At 40.7% G+C, this 20,807-nt stretch overlaps 1 protein-coding gene across 1 annotated transcript in view; it reads left to right on the top strand.

Moving 5' to 3' along the window:
• Positions 1–8,160: 8,160 nt before the first annotated feature.
• Positions 8,161–20,807, top strand: part of steap3 (STEAP family member 3, metalloreductase) — a 33,915-nt gene continuing 21,268 nt past the window's right edge. Inside the window, exon 1 of the mRNA XM_020519975.2 lies at positions 8,161–8,248. The gene's annotated coding sequence lies outside the window, so the exon portion shown is untranslated. The remainder of the gene's footprint in view (positions 8,249–20,807) is intronic.

Raw genomic sequence — 20,807 nt, 5'->3', positions numbered from 1 at the left:
GGCCTGCTGTGTTCATCCAGCTCTACACCTTGTTATTCTCAGATTTTCCAGCATCTGCAGTTCCTACTATCTCTGTTCATACCAATACATCTGTGCCAACCAGATATCCCAATCTGGTCTAGTTCCATTTGCCAGCATTTCACCCATAGCCCTCTAAACACTTCTTATTCATACACCCATTCAGATGTCTTTTAAATGTTGTAATTGTACCTGACTCCACCAATTCCTCTGGCAGCTCATTCCATATATGCACCACCCTCTGCGTGAAAATGTTACCCCCCAGGTCCTTTTTAAATCTTTACTCTCTCAGCTTCAACTTATACCTTTTAGTTTCGACTCCCCCACCCTCAGAATAAGACTTGGTTATTCACCCTATCCATGCCCTTCATAATTTTATAAACCTCTTTAAAGTCACCACTCAGCCTCCGACGGTCCAAATAAAAAAGACCTTAGAAGGTGGTGGTCATCTGTTGATTTATGCCTGTTTGTTGCTGGACAAACTTCAGAGAATCTAGAAATTAGTTAATCACTGCAGAAATCCTAGTCTCTGTCTCATTCTTGTATTTATATAGCTAGTTTGGATTCTGGTAAAAAGTACCCCCCCCCCCCCCACCCCTGCCAATATTATAGGAGGAATTCAGCAACGATAATTCCATTGAATAACAAGGGGTGGTGGTCAGATTCTCTCTTGTTTCTGATGGTCATTGTCTAGCACTTGTGCCGCGCAAATATTATGTGTCACATGTCAGTTCAAGCTTTGATATTGTCGAGGTCTTGCTGCATTGGATATAGATTTGTTTCAGTACGTGAGGAGTTGTGAATTGCGCTGATCATTGTGCATCCATCAGCGGATATCTCCACTTCTGATCTTAAGACAGAGGTATCATAAGGTAACTAAAGATGGTGGAGCCTAGAACACTGCCCTAAGGAATTCAAAAGAACAAAAGAGAAGTACAGCACAGGAACAGGCCCTTTGGCCCTCCAAGCCTGTGCCAATCATCATGCCCTAACTAAACTGAAAAACAAATCTTCTGTCCTTATTTGGTCTGTATCCCTCTATTCCCTCCCTATTCATGTAACCATCCAGTTGCCTCTTAAATGTCGCCAACGTGCCTGCCTCCACCACCTCCTCTGGCAGTGTGTTCCAGACTCTTACCACTCTCTGCATGAAAAACTTCCCTCTCACATCTCCATTAAACTTTTCCCCTCTCACCTTGAACCTGCGAACACTTGTAATTGAAATTCAACCCTGGGAAAAAGCCTTTGACTATCCAACCTATCTATGCCTCTCATAATTTGGTAGCCCGCTAGCAGGTCTCCTCTCAGCTGCCATCTTGCCACTGGAAACAATCCTAGTCTTTTTAACCTTTCCTCATAGTCAATGCCCTTGAGACCAGGCAACATCCTGGTGAACCTTCTCTGCAATCTTTGGTAGTTTGGCAATGAAAACTGCACACAATACTCCAAATGCGGCCTAATAAGGGTTTTATATAGCTGCAGCATGGTTTGACAACTCTTGTACTCTATGCCCTGGCCAATAAAGGCCCATGCCATATGCCTCCTTAATCACCTGGTCACCTGTGTTGCCACGTTTAGGGACATGTGGACTTGCGCACCCAGATCCATCTGTATGTTAATGTTCCTAAGGGTTCTGCCGTTTACAATATAATTCACACCAAAATTGGATCCTCCAGAATGCATCACCTCGCATTTGTCTGGATTAAACTCCATCTGCTATTTCTGTGCCCAAGTCGCCAATCTGGCTATATCCTGTGATATCCTTTCACAATCGTCAGCACTATCAGCAACCCCATCAATCTTCATGTCATCTGCAAACTTACTAATCAAGCCACCCACATTTTCCTCCAGATCATTTATATATACTACAAACAACAGAGGACCTAAGACTGATCCTTGTGGAACACCACTAGTTACCAGTCTCCATTCTGAAAAAACGCCCTTCCACCACTACCCTCTGTCTTCTATGACCAAGTCAGTTTTGTATTTATCTAGCCAGCCCACCCCAAATCCCATATGTTTTTAGTTTTTGTACCAACCTGTCATGTGGGACTTTATCAAATGCTTTGCTAAAGTCCATATAAACTACATCCATAGCGCCCCCCTCATAAAATATCTTTGTCACCTCTTCAAAAAATTCAATCAGGTTGGTGAGACATGTCCTTCCCCGTACAAAACCACGCTGCCTGTCACTAACTAGTTCATTTTCTTCCAAATGTGCATATATCTTGTCCCTTAGTACCTTCTCCAAGATCTTCTCCACCACAAACATTAGGCTCACCAGCCTATGATTTCCTGGGTTATCCCTGCTTCCTTTCTTAAACAAGGAAACAAAATTGACTAATCTTCAATCCTCTGGAACATCACCTGTGGTCAAAGAGGATGTGAAGATATCTGCTAATGCCCCAGTTATTTCTTCCCTTGTCTCTCACAGTAACCTGGATAAATCCCTTCTGGCCCTGGGCCTTGTCTATCTTAATGCAATTTAGGAGACCCAAAACTACCTCCTTTAATATATTGACATTCTCTAGAGTATTCACACACTCATCATCAGTAATGTCCTTCTCTTTGGTGAATACTGTTACAAAGTACTCATTAATGATCTCTCCCACTTCCTGTGGCTCCATGCATAACTTCCCTCCTTTGTCCTTGAGTGTGCCTATGCTTTCCCTTGCTACGCTCTTTCTTCTAATATATGCATAAAAAGCCTTGGGATTCTCCTTGACCTTGTTTGCTAAAGACATTTCAAGGTCTCTTTTAGCCTTCCTAATTCCCCTGCGGTATTCAGACCAGTCATGGTGACTGCAGTGCCATCTCCCAAAATCCCTCTCAGTGACGTTTCTGCCGCCCTCTGATTTGATGCAGTTCACAATTTATATCAATGATCTGGATGAAGAGACTGAAGGTATGGTTGCCAAATTTCCTGATGACTCTCAGTGGTTAGCACTGCTGCCTCACAGTGCCAGGGACCCGGGTTCGATTCCACCCTCGGGCGACTGTCTGTGTGGATTTTGCACATTCTCCCCGTGTCTGTGTAGGTTTCCTCTGGGTGCTCCGGTTTCCTCCCACAGTCCAAAGATGTGCAGACGAGGTGGATTGGCCATGCTAAATTGCCTGTAGTGTCCAGGGATTTTTGGTTAGACATGGGGAAATGCAGGAGTAGGAGAATGAGTTAGGGTGGGATGCTCTTCGGAGGGGTGGTGTGGACTTGTTGGGCTGAATGGCCTGTTTCCACACTGTAGGGATTCTATGATCCACAAAGAAACTAGGAAACTAAGTTGTGAAGATGACATAAGAAGAATACAAATGGACATAGGCAGGTCAAGAGAGTGGCCAATAATTTAACAAATAAAGTATTATGCAGAAAAATTGTCCATTTTGGCAGGAAGAATAAAGAAAGAAGCATACTATCTAATGGTGAGATATTGTAGAACTCTCACTTATAGAGGGATCTGGATGTTCTCATACATGAATTGCAGTTAGTATACATGTATAGCAAGTAATTATGAAAGCTAATAGAATGTTACTGTTTATTCTGAGGGTAACTTACACAGTTGGTGAGGTTATGCTTCATTTATACAGGGCACTGATGAGATCACCTTTAGAATACTGTGTGCAGCATGGATGTCTTTATTTAAGGAATGTTGTAGATGCTTTGGAAGCACTTCATAGAAAATTTACCAGACTAATAATTGGAATGTTTGGATTGTTATGTGAAGAAAGTTGATAGGCTTGGCTTGTACCATAAGACATAGAAACAGGATTAGGCCTTTGAGCACATTGATTTTGCTTTGCTGCCTTCTACAATAGCCATTAATTCTCTTACTAATCAATAACCTATCTATCTCTGTCTTAAATACACTCAACGACTTGGCCTCCAAAGCCTTCTTTTTTTACCTTTTATTCATTAACAGGACGAGGGCATTTCTGGCTAAGCAGTATTTATTGCCAAGTGGGAAGTTCAGAGTCAACCATATTGCTGTGGGTCTGGAGTCACATGTACCCAGGCCAGGTAAGGATGGCAGTTTCCTTCCCTAAAGGGCATGGGTTTTTCCCAACAATCGTCAATAGATTCTTGGTCATCATTAGAGTCTTAATTCCAGACATCTTACTGAATTCAAATTCCACCATCTGCCATGGCGGGTTTCGAACCTGGGCCCTCAGAACATTATCTGGATCTCTAGATTAACAGTCCAGCAATAATACCACTAGGCCACTTCTGTGACAATGAGTTCCACAGATTAACCATCCTCTGGTGAAGAAATTCCTTCTCATCTCACTTCTAAAGGGCCATCCCTTCACTCTGAGGCTGTGCCCTTGGATTCTAGCCTCTCCTACTAGTGGAAACATCTTCTCCATATCCACTATTTCCAGTCTCTCAGTATTTTGTAATGTTTAGAAGAACAAGTGGTAGCATGATTAAAACACACAAAATCCTGAGGATTCTTGACAGGGTAGGTGCAAAAGGGATATTTATTCTTGTGGGACAATCTCAAACTAGGGCTAACTATTTAAAAAATACAGGAATGCCTATTTAAGACAGAGATGAGGAAAAATTATTTTCTCTTGGAAAATGACAAGTCTTTGGAACTATTTTCCTCGATAGGCATCGGAAACAGAATTGTTAAATATTTTTAAGGCAGAGGTAAATAGATTATTAACAAGCAAGGTATTCATAAGTTATTGGAGTAAGTGAAAATGTGGAGCAATCAGATCAACCATCATCTTGTTGAATGATGGAGCAAGCTCAAAGGCTGAGTAGCCTACTCTTGTGTTTAATTTGTATATTCATTGTGTGAAGTAGCCTTGAAGCACAAGTAAACCCTTTCTCATAAGCAGATATGAAAGCAGCTATGAATTTTGTATACTTTATGGGCCATTTTTAGCAGTCAGTGGGAAAGAGATATCCCTGATACAAATTGCTCCTTTCGCAATTTCAGCTTATTTCTGACCCCAGTTGAAGGGATTTCCAATGTTCCTCTAGCAAGTTAAAGTGGCCAGTCACATTAAAGTATTCTTACAGTCAGCAAACCAATGAATAAAAATCACTGAATAACTTCACTTTCTTTTACTGATAGTGAAATAAATAATCAGGGATTAATGTCAAAAATAAAACATATATCTTTTTTATTATTTGATAAACATGTGAAATTTGACTACTTTGATTTTGCAATTACAAAAACATCATTGAACAGGAAGAGGTGTCGGTCTTGGGTTTGGAGATCAGTCTTGAGCTGGGCCTGTGTTTCCATTAGTAATGTTCTGGATGGACCTGAAATGCAGGGTTACAGAGATAGGGTAGGGGAATGGGTCTGGGTGGGATTCTCTTTGGAGGGTCAATGTGGCTTGGTTGGGCCGAATGGCCTGACTCTACACTGTAGGGATTCTATGGATTCTATGGAAACTTGTCGGTTGTATCTAACAGTTCATGTGATACAGCAACACAATATCCCAACATAGAAATTTCACAATCAACAAATATAATTTTTTTTTTTTCAGAATCAAAGGCTATTAAAGAATATAAAAACCAAAAGAACTATAGATGCTGTAAATCAGGAACAAAAACAAAGTTGCTGGAAAAGCTCAGCAGGTCTGGCTACATCTGTGAAGGAAAAAACAGAGTTAACGTTTCGGGTCCGGTGACCCTTCCTCAGAAATAATTTGTTTCTGTTGCTATTAAACAATAATTTGAAACTTAGTATACCATGAGAAACCCAGTTTTAAAAAAAACTCATCTGAATATGTATAATGTATAATATGTATAACTATCCTGGTGTTTTTACATTAAGGTTAAAGTGTAACCACAGAAGTGTTCATCAGTTCAATGATTTCCAATTGATTGCAGTATGGGGGGGGGGCCTCAACAATGCACCTTTTTGAAAAGTCTCGAACCACTGATAGCCTCTTCTGAGTTTCCAAATTTAACTGTACAGGTGCATACTCCAAACATTTCTGTCACATTCAGATGAATAATATCAGCAAACTCTTCAATGTCATTACTGCTACAAAATCCTAGCAATTGTCATATTTCCCTAAAATAGCCTTGGGAATTCTCCTCACATTGAGCACAATCTCCATAACATTATGTGGAACAAATGGGATCGAATTAGAACAGATTGAGCAACTCAAAACTGGAAATCTGGGACGCACTGTGGGCCAATAGTAGAAGCAGAATTATATTCAACCACAATCATGGCTTGGCATATCATTTCAATACCATTACCATTAAATCACAGGACTCAAACCTGGTATAATGAGGAGGAGAACCAGGCATACCTCACAACGGGCTGTAGACCCAGTGAAGCTATAAAACAGGACAACTTGCAGCCAAATGTGGAAGCAGCTTGCATTGGCAGGACCAAGCAATCCCACAGGTAATGGATCAGATCTAAGCTCTGCGTACCCGTCACATTCAGCCTTAATGGTGGTGAGTAACTAAACAATTAACAGGATCAAGGGCTGCACAAATGTCCCCATCATCAACAATGGGGGCAAAGTGTAAATGACAAGACTAAAGCACGTACATCAGTCTTCAACCAGAAAGGTTGAGTAGATGATCAGAAATTGGGTCAAAATGCTGGAATTCCTTCCCTAATGGCATTGTGGGTCAACCCGCAGCAGGTGGACTGCAGTGGTTCAATACGCAGCTCACCACCGCCTTCTCAAAGGTAACTGGGGATGGGCAACAAATATTGGCCCAGCCAGCGATGTCCACATCCCACAAGCGAATAAAAAAAATCCATGTTGAATTCCTCTGATCAGTCTTCAGCCAATATGATTCCCACCACACGATATCAAAAATTTGCTGAAGCCACTGGATACTGCAAAGACTATGGGTGTTGACAACATTCTAGCAATTGTGCTGAAGATCAGTGCTCTGGATCTAGCTGTGCCCCTAACCATGCTATTACAAAAAAGTTTCAACTTTGGTATCTACCTAGCAATGCAGAAAATTGATTAGGTATGCCCTATACACAAAAGCAAGTAAAATGTCACTAGGCTCATTACTGCACTTTCAGTTTAATCTCGCTCATGAGGAAAGCGGTGGAGGGGTCAATGATAGTATTATCAAGCAGCACCTGCGTAGCACCTGCTCACTGACTCTCAGTTTGCGTTTTGTCAAGACCACTTTACTGGTCTCATTACAGCTTTGGTCCAATTGACCAAAATATTGAACTCCAAAGGGGAGATCAGAGTGACTGCCCTTGACATCAAGGCAGCATTTGATCAGGTATGGTTTCAAGGGGCTGTACAAAAACTAGACTCCATGGTAAACTCTCCGGTTGATCTATACCTCACACAATAGAAGATGAATGTGCTTGCTGTAGATCAACCGTCTTATTCCTAAGACATCACTGCATAAGCTCCTCGAGGCATTGTTCGAGGCTAATAAAATTTAACCCAAGTTTGCCTTAGGGCCTTTTCACAAACTCCATTCCATGTCTCTCCCTGGCCACAGCCTCAGATGAGGTGGTGCAGTGGCTCAGTGGCTCAGTGGTTAGTATAGCTGCCTCACAGTGCTAGGGACCTGGGTTCAAGTCCACTCTTGGGAGTCTGTCTAAAGCTGTCTGTGGGTTCCCTCCAGGTGCTTGGGTTTCTTCCCACAGTGTGAAGATGTACTTCTTAAGTGGATTTGCTGTCCTAAATTGCTTAGTGTGTAGGCTAGGTGGATTAGCCATGGGAATTACAGGGATGGGGTGAGCCTAGTTGGGATGTTAGAGGGGTGGTGTGGGCTAAATGGCCTGCTTCCACACTCTAATGATTCTATAATTCAGACTGCAACACAATTTCAGAATTTGGTGTCCCATATGACCCTGGGCTGAATTTTTGACATAGAACTTCAGGATTACAAAGCCGACTATGTCTCACTGGGCCCTTGGTGCTGCATAAATGCAAGTCGTTATCGATATTTTCATGTGGTTTTAAAAAATGCAAAGTGAATGTTTAAATATCAAAAAGGCTTTAAATGCAAATTTGAAAAAAGTCAAAAAAGGGATAAGCAGTGTTTTGCGTTACTGTGGCGGGATGGAATAAGAACTGATGAAAACTTGAAATTCTGTGTATCTATGATAACCGTTAAGGAGTAATAAAAGGTTGGGTGTTGATAAGAATTAGTAATTGCATTTCACCTAATCGCGGTACCCAACGTGGAGGGCGCAGCCTGGAATGTCAGTGTAATAAGTCACATGATAATATTCATTTCCAGCCGTACCAAGTGTAAAGGCAACATGTAAGTAAAGTCTGCTGTGTCACTACAAGCTTGTATTAATGCTGCAAACTGGGTTAATTTTTTTTGTGATCTGCATGCTGGTTTACTTTCAATATCTGTGATGTGGAGACGGGGAAGTGGATCAGTTCAGCTTGTGCAAGGTTGGATTTGTCGATTCCACTCTCCGAGCTGGAGGAAGTCCGCCCTTGGTTTCCGACAACTTTCTGGCTAACTTTTTGTAGCAAAAAAATCAGTAACAAAACCCAAGCCTGAGCTGCACTTTAGAACTCATCGATGCCACAGACCTTCCCCCCCGCCGTCTGCTTTGAGCGGCTGCTTTTAACTGTATACCACTTCATCTTTGTGTTAGTTAAGTATCACATGGAATTATAAACGTAGAAACTGCGCGGCCCAAAATTGACGCTGTCTCTGAGCGGCCCATCTTTTAGGAGGCACGCACCGTCTGTATATAAAGGAGTCTGTTGTGGTTGGGTGTAACAATATTTTGTATGGTCACAGAAATTGCTGTGTGTTAGTTTATTTTAAGCTCTCTACTCAGACGGCCCAGAAATTTAGTATCGTGAATGGAGGTCAGCCATGTAATGAATTTCAGGACGTGAATACTTAAGTGTATTTTGTAAACCGGTTTAGTTAGGACGATGCTTCGCTGTGCGATGGGTGCAGTATAAACTAATGTGGCGGGCAATAGCAGACGGATAGAGTAAAGATACAGTGCAGACCAATTTGGAAGATGAATCAAGTCGATCTCAAAGGCAGTGTGAATATAGTCAGGTTAAGGTGCAAGGGAGCATGGCAAGGCTGGATAGCATTTCTATCAGTGTAAGGAGTCTTATGAGGAAAGTAGACGTGTTGAGGATGTTCATCAATGCACGGGGATGTAGTATCCTTGATAACCATATTTGGTTGAGGGATGGACTGGACTGGTAGTTCAGTGCTCTGGGGTATATAAGTTTTAGGTGAGATTGGGTCAGTGGGACTTGCGAATGAGGCAGCATTGATCAAGGAGTCAATTACTGCTGCAAGGAGGGATGATATCTTAGGTTCCTCAAATTAGGCCATAAGCGATAGAACTTTAAAAAGAGAGAGGGAGTCACTTTGCTAGGGATGTACTTTCGACCCTCAAGCAGACATGGGGCAATGGAATGACAGATCTCTAGATAAATCTCTGAAGTGGAAAAATAATTGGAGATTTCAACTTCCCCAGTATCAAGTTGGATGACCAAGGTGTGAAAGTCTGAGAGGGTGTCCAATTCTTAAACTATGTTTAGGAAAGTCTAACACCAGTTGGAGGGAAACTGTTGGAAAATTCTGATGGACAGAATTAATCTCCACTTGAAAAGGTAATGATTAATTAATAATAGACAGCATGACTTTGTTAGAGAAAGATCCTCTCTTAAAAAGTATTAATTGAACTTTTTGAGATGGTAGATTAAGCTGGTGCAGTTGATAGAAGATAAATGGACTTCAGTTAGGCTTTTTACAGCGTCTTGTGTGGAAGACTGGTTAGGAAGCTAAGAGCCCATTGTATCCAGGGCAATTTGGCAAATTGGTTCTAAAATTGGCTGGTGGAAGGAGGCTGGCAGTGATGGTTGAAGGATGTTCTTAGAACAAGAACAGTACAACACAAACTGTCCCTTCGGCCCATGATGTTGTGCCAAATTAAAATAATCCCTACTGCTTGCCCATGGACCATAATTCCTCCATTCCTTGCTTATTCATATGCTTATCTAAAAGCCCCTAAAACGCCCCTAATCGTATCTGCCTCCACTATCTGTGGCAGTGCGTTCCGGGCAATATGTCTTAATTTTAAAAAAAACCTTGCCCCTCACACCTTCTTTGAACTTTCCCCCTCTTACCTTAAATGCAGGCCCTGTAGAATTAGACATTTCAATTCTGGGGAAAACAATTCTGACTGTCAAACCTGCCTATGCCTCTCATAATTTTATAAACTTATATCAGGTCTCCCCTCAGCCTCCAACACTCTAGAGAAAACAGCCCTAGTTTGTCCAGCCTCTCCTTATAGCTCACACCCTCTAATCCAGGCAGCATCCTGGTAAACCTCTTCTGCACCTTTGACTTTTTGCAACTGGAAACCTGTGACCAGTGGTGTATCACAGGGATCTCTTTCTGTTTGTTATATACATTAACGATTTTAGACACAAATGTGGGAAGTATGATTGGTACGTTCACAGATGACATGAAAATTGATGTAGCAAATAGTAAGGGAAAAAAAGCATTAGGCTACAGCACAATGTAGATGGACTCAACAGTAGCAAATGGAATTTCATCCTAAAAAGTGTGAAGTGATGTGTTTTAAGATGACTAACAAGATAAGGGAATATATATTTTATTGGTAAGACCCTAGGAAGGACAATGGATCAAAGACATCTTAGTGTGTATACCCATAGATCCTGCAAAACGAAGGCTGCAATTCAGATGATTAAGATGGCATATGGGATACTTGATTTTATTAGTCGAGGCATTGAATACAAGAGCAGCAAGGTTATAATGGAGCTGTATGTAATATTAGTTGGATGCAGTTGCAATACTGGTCACCACGCTATAGGAAGGATGTGATGATCTAAGGAGGGCATGTTGGAGGTTCACCAGGATGTTGCCTGTGTTGAATCATTTCAGCTAGGAAGAGACTCGACAGGCTGGGTTGTCTTTATTTTCAGGCCAGAGATAGCTAAGAGGGATCCTGATTAAAGTGTACAAGTTTGAGAGGTATATGGTAGATAGAGTGAAACATTTCCCTTTAGCACAAGGGCTAATTTTCAAGGGCCACAGCTCTAAGGTATGGAGCAGGAGGTTTAGAGGGGATTTGTGGGGAGAAAAAAGTCACACAGACAATATCTGGAACTCATCCTCTAAAACGTTGGGAGAGGCAGGATTCATCAATACATTTAATAAGTATTTAGCCGAGCATTTGGTCTGCCATAACCTACAAGGCTACATGCCAAACTGGAAAATGGAATTAGTATAGATAAATGATTTATGTACTTCTAGATGGTAGTGGTTGTGGGTTTTAAAGGTGTTGTCTAAGGATCTTTGGGGAATTTCTGCAGTTTATCTTGTAGATATGATGACTGAATCTTGGTGATGGGGAATTGAATTTATGTGGATTTTGTGCAAACAAAGTGGGCTGTTTTGTCATGGATGGTATCAAGTTTATTGAGTGTTGTTGGAGCTGAGTCCAACCAGGTAAATGGGGAGAATTCCATCACACTCCTGACTTGTGCCTTGTAAATGGTGGACAGGCTTTGGAAAGTCAGGTGTTAAGTTGATCACTGCAGGATTCCTAGCCTTTGAGCTGCCCTTATAGCCACTGTATTTATATGGCTAATCTTGTTGAGTTTCTGGTCATTCGTATATCCCGGGATGTTGATAGTGACAGATTCAATGATGGTAACGGCATTGAATGTCAAGGGCTATAATTAGATTCTGTCTTGTTGGAGAAGGTCACTTGCCTGTCACTTACGTGATATGAATGTTACTTGCCAGTTGTTACACCAAAATCAGATATTGTCCACAGCTTGCAGTATTTGGACATGGACTACTTTAGTATCTGAGGAGTTGCAAATGATATTTAATGTTCGACAATCATCAGAAAACAGTGATGACGTGGCTGAAGATGGTTGGGCCTCGGATGTTTCTCTGAGGAACACTGCAGAGATGATCCTGGAGCTGTGCCTGACTAACCTCCAGCAACCACAGGAGAGGATCCCCATCCAAATCCCATTGACTCTATTTTTGCGAGGGAATTCGGGAAGAGATTCCAGAATGGCTTAAATCTATGGGCAGTTTCTATGTTCCTACCAAAATGGACAACTTTGCACATGTCCACATATAAATGTGTCTACCATTCATTTGCTCACTCATTCAACTTGTCTAAATCACAACATGAAAATTTCACATCCTCCCTGCAACTCATAATCATATCTAGTCAGCAACATCAGAAAAGTTACACTTGATCCTCTCATTCAAATTGTTGATATATATTGTGAAATGCTGGGGCCCAAGCTCTGATCCTTGTGGTACCCCCATTTGACCTTCCACTGCAAAAAAAATCCTTTCATTCCTATTACGTTTCCTGTCTGCTAGCTAATTCTCAGTCTATGCCAACAAATTATCACCAATTCCATGTTTTTTTTTATTCTGCTCAATAATTTCTTATGGGGAACTTCTATCAAAAGTTTTCTGAAAATTCAAATGTGCCATATCCACTGGTTCTCCCTCATCTGTTTTGCAAGTTAGAACCTCAAAAATAACTCCAGTGGATTTGTCAAACATTCTTTCTCTTTCAAAAATCCATGTTGATCTTGTATAATCCTGTTGGTATTTTCTAAATGTCCTTTTATCCCATCCTTTACAGTAGACTCTAGCATTTTTCCTACTACTGATGTTAGGCTAACTGGTCTATGACTCCCAGTTTCCTCCCTCCCGATTTTTTAAAGACCGGTGTTACATTTGCCACCCTCCGATCTGCTGGGACTGTTGTGGAATCTGCAATGATTTGTCAGCTTTCAGTCCCATTAATTTCTCCAGCAATTTTTAAAACATAATATTAATCTGCTTCAATTCCTCCTTACTTCCATAGAATCATAGAACCCCTGCAGTGTGGAAACAGACCCTTCAGCCCAACAAGTCCACATGACCCTCAGAGCATCCCACCCAGACCCATTCCCCAATCCCACCTAATCCACACATCCCTGAACACTATGGACAATTTAGCATGGCCAATTCACCTAGCCTGCACATCTTTGGGTTGTGGGAGAAAACCGGAGCACCCGGAGGAAACCCACACAGACATGGGGAGAATGTCCACACAGACAGTTGCCCGAGGCGGAATGAAACCCAGGCCCCTAGCGCTGTAAGGCAGCAGTGCTAACCACCGTGCTGCCCAATCGCCCCCAGCACTCCTGGGAAGTTGGTTGTGCCCCCTTTTGTGAAGACAGAACTAAAGTAGTCGTTTAATTGATCTGCCATTTTCTTGTTTTCCCACTGCAGACTGTAAGGGGCCTACATTTGTCTGCACCAATATTTTTCTTATTACATTCTTCTAGAAGCTCTTGCAGTATGCTGTAATGAAACTTGCAAATTTACTCTAATACTTTATTTTTCCCCCTCTAAACCAACATCTTGGTTGTCCTCAGTCCAATTCTAAAATCTTTGTCCACTATTTCGCTACTTTTTCTTACAACTTTATATGACCCTCTTTGGACCTAATACTACTATTTTATATTGTTAGCTGTGATTGGCCCACTGTTTCATTTGTATTTTTTGCATCAGAAAGGAATGCGTGACATTTGTAATGCATGTATTTGTTCCTTAAATTTTAGCCATTGCGTATCTATTGCCTTTCAGAGAAGTTGTCACAGCCACTTCTTTTTCCCCATTTTTCATACCTTCTTAGTTTTCTTTGTTTAGATCGAGGGACCAAGTTTTGGATTGGACTACTTTCTACTCCAATTAAGAATTCTATCATGTTATGACTTTTTTTTTCCTTTCCCTAAAGGAACTCTGTCAAGATTAACTAACCCCACCTCATTGCACAGAATCAGATCTGTTACCTGGTTGGTTCCTGAATGTACCGGTCACATTAAAAAAAAAACACATATATGCTCCAAGATTTCATCTGCGACATTATTATTGTGAACATGGTTTGCCCAGTCTGTGTAGATTTAAAGTCACCCATGATTACTGTGGCACCCTTGTCGTATACATGTTTAATTTCCTGTTTAATGCCATCCCTTATCTTAACGCTGCTTGGAAGCCCATAGACAACTGCCACTAAGGTTTTCTGCTTCTTTATTCTACCCAGATTGAATTCACATCTAAATCTCCTGTGTCAATATCCTCTCTCACCCTTGCATTCCTTGCACTTTTACATTAACAATACCCATCCCACCACTTTTTCCCCTTCTTGCCTGTCCAACCCAAATATTGAGTACCCTTGGAAATTCAGTTCCTAGTCTTGGTCACATGCAGCTATGTCTCCATTCGCAGACATATCATACCCATTTATAACAATGTCCACTTTTAATTCATCTACCTTAATGTGAATGTTTTGTGCATTCAGATATAGTACCTTGTTTTAGATTTGTCTTTTCTACATTTTTACACTTGTGCAACAGGCCTATTGCTTCTAGCACTTGTTTCCTTTGCCTTCTGCTGTTGCTTTCTACTTTACCTTCTTTTATTTCTTGTTTTTCTCACTCTTGTCTTGCTGCTACGGTTCTTGTGCCCCTCCCACATGACTAGTGAAGATTCGTGCAAGGATTTTGTCCCAGTCGTGCTGGAGTTTCAATCAATGCAAGTTGTACAAGTCCCAGTGCCTCCATCCTACACCATCCCTTCAGCCATGCATTGAACCAGTCTGTTGTTCTATTCCTGATCTGGCTAGCATGTGGAACTAGCAGTAATCCTGAGATTACTACCCTTGAGGTCCTACTTTTATTTCGATATTTCCTAATTCCCTGTGTTCCAGTTGACCTCATTCTTTTTACCTGTAAGGTTGCTACTAACACAGACAACAATCTATGTAACTGCAGAATTGACAATCTGTTATCCTTAAAATAGGTTCCCTCACTCTTCGTCTCCCACTACACCATTACACAGGTACATGCTCAAACACCCTCCAGTCCCAATCCATGCAGCTGAGCCACAACTAGTGCCGTAGACATGGCTCTTGCTGCATTCCCCTGAGAAACCACCTTTCCCCAGCCTGATGCTTTACTGTGTCTGGTAGTCCAGAGTAGTCCTGTGCACTGATCACTTCACTGTACGTGCTACCGACAGAGAGCCCAGGCTTGCAGATACTTTATGCTCACACGAGCCACCATTCTAGATCCAAAACACCGGATTTTCTGCAGCTGCCTTGGACGTTGACAAGGATCCCTGATCTAGCACTTCACAGAGGAGGATCATTTCACTTGGCCAAACTGGCTTGCTGTGATTTACCCTTAAATTAATTGCTTTTTATTTACACTCTCTAGTTTAGGGAGTATTGATTATATGCCAATGTCCTTGCCTTATTTCTTACACTGTAAACACAGTTAATCTAAAGACCAATCTTTTCTTTAATGACTAGACAATAAAATACTCACATGCTCTTACTTACCAAAGATGCCACTTGAGTGTGTGCTTTCCCTGTCATATCGTTCTTGAATATTTTCCTTTTCTTTCTCAATGAACTGGCTTTCACCAAACTTTGTTACGACCTACTTCCAGGGCATTTAAGCCCATTCTCATAACACTGGGACTCCGATCACTCTTGTAGAATCATAGAGTTATATAGCGCAGAAACAGACCCTTTGTCTAACTCTCCATGCTAACCAAGTTTCCCAAACTAAACTAGTCCCACTTGCCTGCCTTTGGCCCATATCCCTCTAAACATTTCCTATTCATGAACCTATCCAAACATCTTAAATGTTGTAATTGTACCCTCATCTACCACTTCTTCTAGAAGTTCATTCCACATATAAAGCACTCTCTGTGTGGAAAAAGCTACCTCTCAGGTCCCTTTAAATCTTTCTCCTCTCACTTTATAATATGCCCCCTTGTTTTGAACTTCCCTACCCTATGGAAAAGACATTTGCTATTCATTTTATCTATGAACCTCATGATTTTATAAACCTCTATAAGGTCACCCCTTAACCTCCTGTACTCCAGTGGGGAAAACAGTCCCAGCCTACCTTTAAAGCTCCAGTTCTGGTAAATCTTCTCTGAACCATATCCAAATTAATAATATCCTTCCAATAACAGAGCAACTAGAACTGTACACAGTACTCCGAAAGTGGCTTCACCAATGTCCTGTACAACCTCCAAACGACATACCAACTTCTTCTGAAGCTCTTCTGAAGAAGGGTCTAGGCCTGAAACGTCAGCCTTCCTGCTCCTCTGATGCTGCTTGGCCTGCTGTGTTCATCCAGCTCTACACCTTGTTATCTCGTATCCCAGTCCCATGCTCCCATACGTACCCTAAGTTCATCTGCCTTACCTGTAAGACCCCTTGCATTTGAAATAAATGCAGTTTAACTCTTCAGAGTTAGCTCATTCTCTGACTTGCTCTTGCTCTCCATTTCTAATTAACTTGCTCTTCTTTTAAATTCAGAACTATCCTTATCACTGCTACTTAGGAACCCCCCTCCCCAGTCCCTTCCAATTTAGGTGAAAACTTCCTGTACTTACTCTGCAAAACCTCAACCCTTTCCCTAATTATGTTGTTCTTACAACAACCTCCATTTCTTCACTCTCCCTGTTGACAATATGCTGTAACTGTTCTGAGACATCCTCGCCCCTGGCACCAAGGAGGCAACATACCATCCTGAATTCGCGCTCATGGTTGCAGAATCTCCTGTCTGTGTCCTAATGGGAAAGTGCCCTATAACAAGTACTCTCTAGAATCTTCACAAGCCCCGCTAAACATTTTTGCTGCCCAAGATCTGGCTGCCACTTTTATTTTCATCTGAGAGAATATCCCCCTCAACAGTACTCTAAACAGTATATCTGTGTGAGAGAGGAATAGACACAGGACACTCCTGAACTACCTTCGTACCTCTCCTGACAGACAGTGATAAAGAACTGTGAAGCCAGTTACTTATTTGGCTAATCTCACCTGCTTTGCAGCAGAGGTCTAGATTTGCTTGCTTAGCCCTAGCCCCAAGCCTCTGAAGTCTCTTAGAATTATACAGTAACTTTAATGTAAAATGCTAAATTGCAAGTAAGTAGTCCTCGATTTTACGCAAGGTTAATTCGTGAAATTTAAAATTTTCGCCTCCCCTTTTGCCATTTTACAGTCTTGCCAGTCTTCACCAGAGCAACCGTCAAGATTGGTCAAGGACACAAACAACACTGCATTGGTTACCTGTAGTTACAAAGGCTTAACCTGAACCGTGATAACCATCTTGGATGGTCAAGTATGACTTTAGTCGCTAGTGAATTTTTCCATTTGACCCTACTTGTGCCACACATCCGTGAAATGAAGTGTTTATTTTTAACTCATTTCTGTTTTTCAACTCCTGCATCCATATTTAGATCAAGGCTGGGCTGGACCCATTGGTTCTGGCAGAATTTGAATTCCTAAGCGAGTTATTGAAAAATAGGTATTACATGACGTCAAAATTCACCACTCACTTCATCACATTGTAGATCCAGAGACAAGTGTGGCATAATCTCAGATCTCGAGCTGTATTTATTTATTAAAATTTACTAAAATATTTTATCACGCTATAGCTCCTTTTTATATGAATAATTAGTCAACAAATAAGACTACTTCTGTTCATCAGTGTAAATTTGGTAATTCTGTTACTCAGACCCATAATATCATTATCCCTGTTTTGCATTACTGTGTCCACCTACACTGAAATCTTCTTTGACTCTCCATCCGTTCCTGTGGCTTTTCGTCCTCTAGATATGACATTTTGTATGTGTCCTACTTTGGACACTATTAAGCACTCACACCTCCACCCTCTCCATTCTTGAAGAATCTCATGGACGTCCATTTATTTCATTAAACTTTACCGTCAATGATTCTGTGCAGATTCCTTGCTCAATACCACTCCCCAAAGCATCTGGGATGTTTAACATTTTAAGGTGTTATATAACTGCAACATTGTTACTTTAATAAAAAAAACCTTTGTACTCTATTTGTATTAGGACATTGGCACTGATTCCAAAATCTCTCCTGCCATTAGCTCAGACTGTTGGCAGTAAGTGTTTAGTAGGCACTGTATTACAGATAATTGACAATGACTTCAGTGATTTTCAGCTACCCTTCGGATAGTATTGCTGTCTAATGTAACTGCAAGCAATGCAATTCTTTGCAATTGCTTTGAAAAGAATTTTAGTAACCTGGTGGAACTTCTGCACTATCCACTTATTGACTGTAGACCCATCTAAAATAATCAACAAAATTCATGCCAATCTCAAACCGAGTTTGTGTGTTACACAATGTGCAGAGATACATTTGGTTAACCTTCATTTAAGCCTGGAAATAACACTATTGACATTGAATAGTACTGTTGACATTTAAATAACCCTTGGATCTTTTGAAGATTGTGAAGCAATAGAATTTTAAATAAAAATTAGTAGTAAAACTCAATGTACTAATGACTTAACAGCTAAAAGACTGTGCGTCTGTTTATGTCTATCATTCCTGAGATAAAGGTTTGAACTGATCTAGATGTTCCAAAGGGAGGAATTAGGCAGTGAATTGTTTCTGCAGCAAGGCAATGGAAAAAGACAACATTAATTTTTTTGGGGGTAAAAACTGAAAGTACTGCGAATACTGGAATCATAGAATCGTAGATTCCCTACAGTGTGGAAGCAGGCCATTAGGCCCATCGAATCCACACTGACCCTCTGAAGAGGACCCTCTGGAAAACAGAAATTGCTGGAAGAACTCAGCAGGTCTGGCAGCATCTGTGGAGGGAAATCAGAGTTAACATTTTGGGTCCAGTGACCCTTCCTCAAACTCACTCCCTCAGTCGCACTTGCTCACTCACAGTCGCACTCTCTCTCACACACTCACGCTGACTTGCACTCCTCTAGATTGGAATAACTGCAACAAAACTTATGAAAAGACTTAAGTTTGACACCATCAAAGACTGGTTTCAGTAGAACTCCGTGTACCACCTGCATTCGCGGCAGTATTAACTGTCCACAGGATATGAACTTACAAATTAAGAGCAAGACTAGACCACTTGGTCCTGCAGCAGCTTAGCAACTTTTGTTTGAGAATATTGCCCTCCCCTATCAATTTGCTACCATTAAAGAGAAAAGTAACAATGTTTTATGAAAATATCAATTCCATGTTCCCCTCCAATACATGCATCACTCAGACGTGGATGTATTTTTTTTATGATTTACTGGGTCACCATCCAGGTTTTCCTAGTTAATACCATTACCACTAGAACTACACTTATTCAACAAAAAGCTCATCACCGCCTCAGGGCAAATGAGATGTTCAACAACTATAACCTTGCTCCTGTTGCACATTTTCAAAACAATTTTGTTTTTTTTAAAATTGCTTTTCCCCAAGACAGAAGAAACTCGTCTCTGCAGATTAGAAGCTTACAGTTGAATGTTTGAAACAGCAGATCAATTGGAGGTCAGCTACGACTTATCTAGATTATCTCTCCCACTTGTTGAATGTTTTTTAAATGAATGTCCTTGGTTGAGGGTTCTGAGCGTTTACTTTGTAAAAACAAATGATTACAAAGTAAAATTTTGTTTGCAATGGGAGTCTGAAGTTCAACATTTTTGAATGAACTCCTCTTCCTGCCATTTTGTTCACCTCGTCTGGCATATTTTGCAATGAAATAGCTGTAGGTAAAGGTAGCATTTTATTCTTATTTACAACTTTGCTGTACTTTCTTTAAATGTGCTCCAGTACACTTCTGCGAAAGTGCTGATGTATATGTCCTTGTCAATTTTGGAATTTTGAGAAGTTTAATTTTGAATATAATTTGAATTGTTTGTAAACCATGTTTTAAAAAATTTAAAATATGGTTTTCAATCAAGGTAATTTGCACAAATTCAACTTAAAATTACTTTGTGTCCACTCTTGCATGATTATAAACTTGCCAAATTCCTTTTAGCATACAGTTTGCACATGCTGTTAGGAACTAAACCCAAATTTCGACCCTTTCCTTTCTGGAAAACTAAATGCTGAGTTTTAATATACCATCTACATTTGTCAAAAAATTTCAGAAGCACAACACTATTCAAAATCTACAAGGCCAGGAAAGCAACCACCTAATGGCTTTTTGATTCTGGCCCTGGGAGAAATGATAGAACAATGAAATAGTACAAAGAATTGGCTGCTGGAGATCTGAAACAAAAACAAAATTGCTGGAGAAACTCAGCAAGTTTGAAAACATCTGTGGGAAGAAAACAGAATTAATGTTTCAAGTTCAGTGACTCTTCATGATTGAACAAAGGTACAGTGTAGTCTACATTATGCAGGATATTACTTTGGTGGTAACATTACTAATTAGCCCCCTAAAGCCCTGATTAAAGATAATGCCCATTTCCAGTGTTGTACAGTATGAAACATAAGATGCAATGACATTTGAACCCTACTCTGAGCCAGAAGGGCTGGGTTTGGATCTGGGTTCACCTGCTCCGGATGTGTCACAACATATCTGAAGGCTGATTTAAAAATATCCACCTATAGAGAAACTTTCTAGGCAGCTTTTTTTGTTTGTCTTTAGCACCACATTACTGTGTCAGCATTTGACTTTTACTTTAGAAGGTTTGGTGATATGAAATTGCTCAAATTTACTGAAGCAGGAGTGAGATAATGCAGCTTTTTTGGAAGCTGATCAGTATTATTCTTGTCATTTATTAATGCAACGTTTACTCTATTTCCATATGTTTTCGTCATGGTTATCAGAATTTGAAAGAGAAAATTTTAATATAGAACCTAAATGAAACTACGAGGACATCATCAGAAGAATTCTAAACAAAATGCAGTGACACATCAAGTTCAGTGCAGCTATCATCATAAATCACTTAATCCTTTCATGGCATTTATCCAGTGCAAAAACTTGCA

This window comes from Rhincodon typus, chromosome 7, assembly GCF_021869965.1.
Source record: "Rhincodon typus isolate 14 chromosome 7, sRhiTyp1.1, whole genome shotgun sequence".
Taxonomy (NCBI): Eukaryota; Metazoa; Chordata; class Chondrichthyes; order Orectolobiformes; family Rhincodontidae; genus Rhincodon; species Rhincodon typus.
The sequence above is the reverse complement of the archived record's forward strand: the minus strand, read 5'-3'. Positions and strand labels throughout refer to the sequence as shown.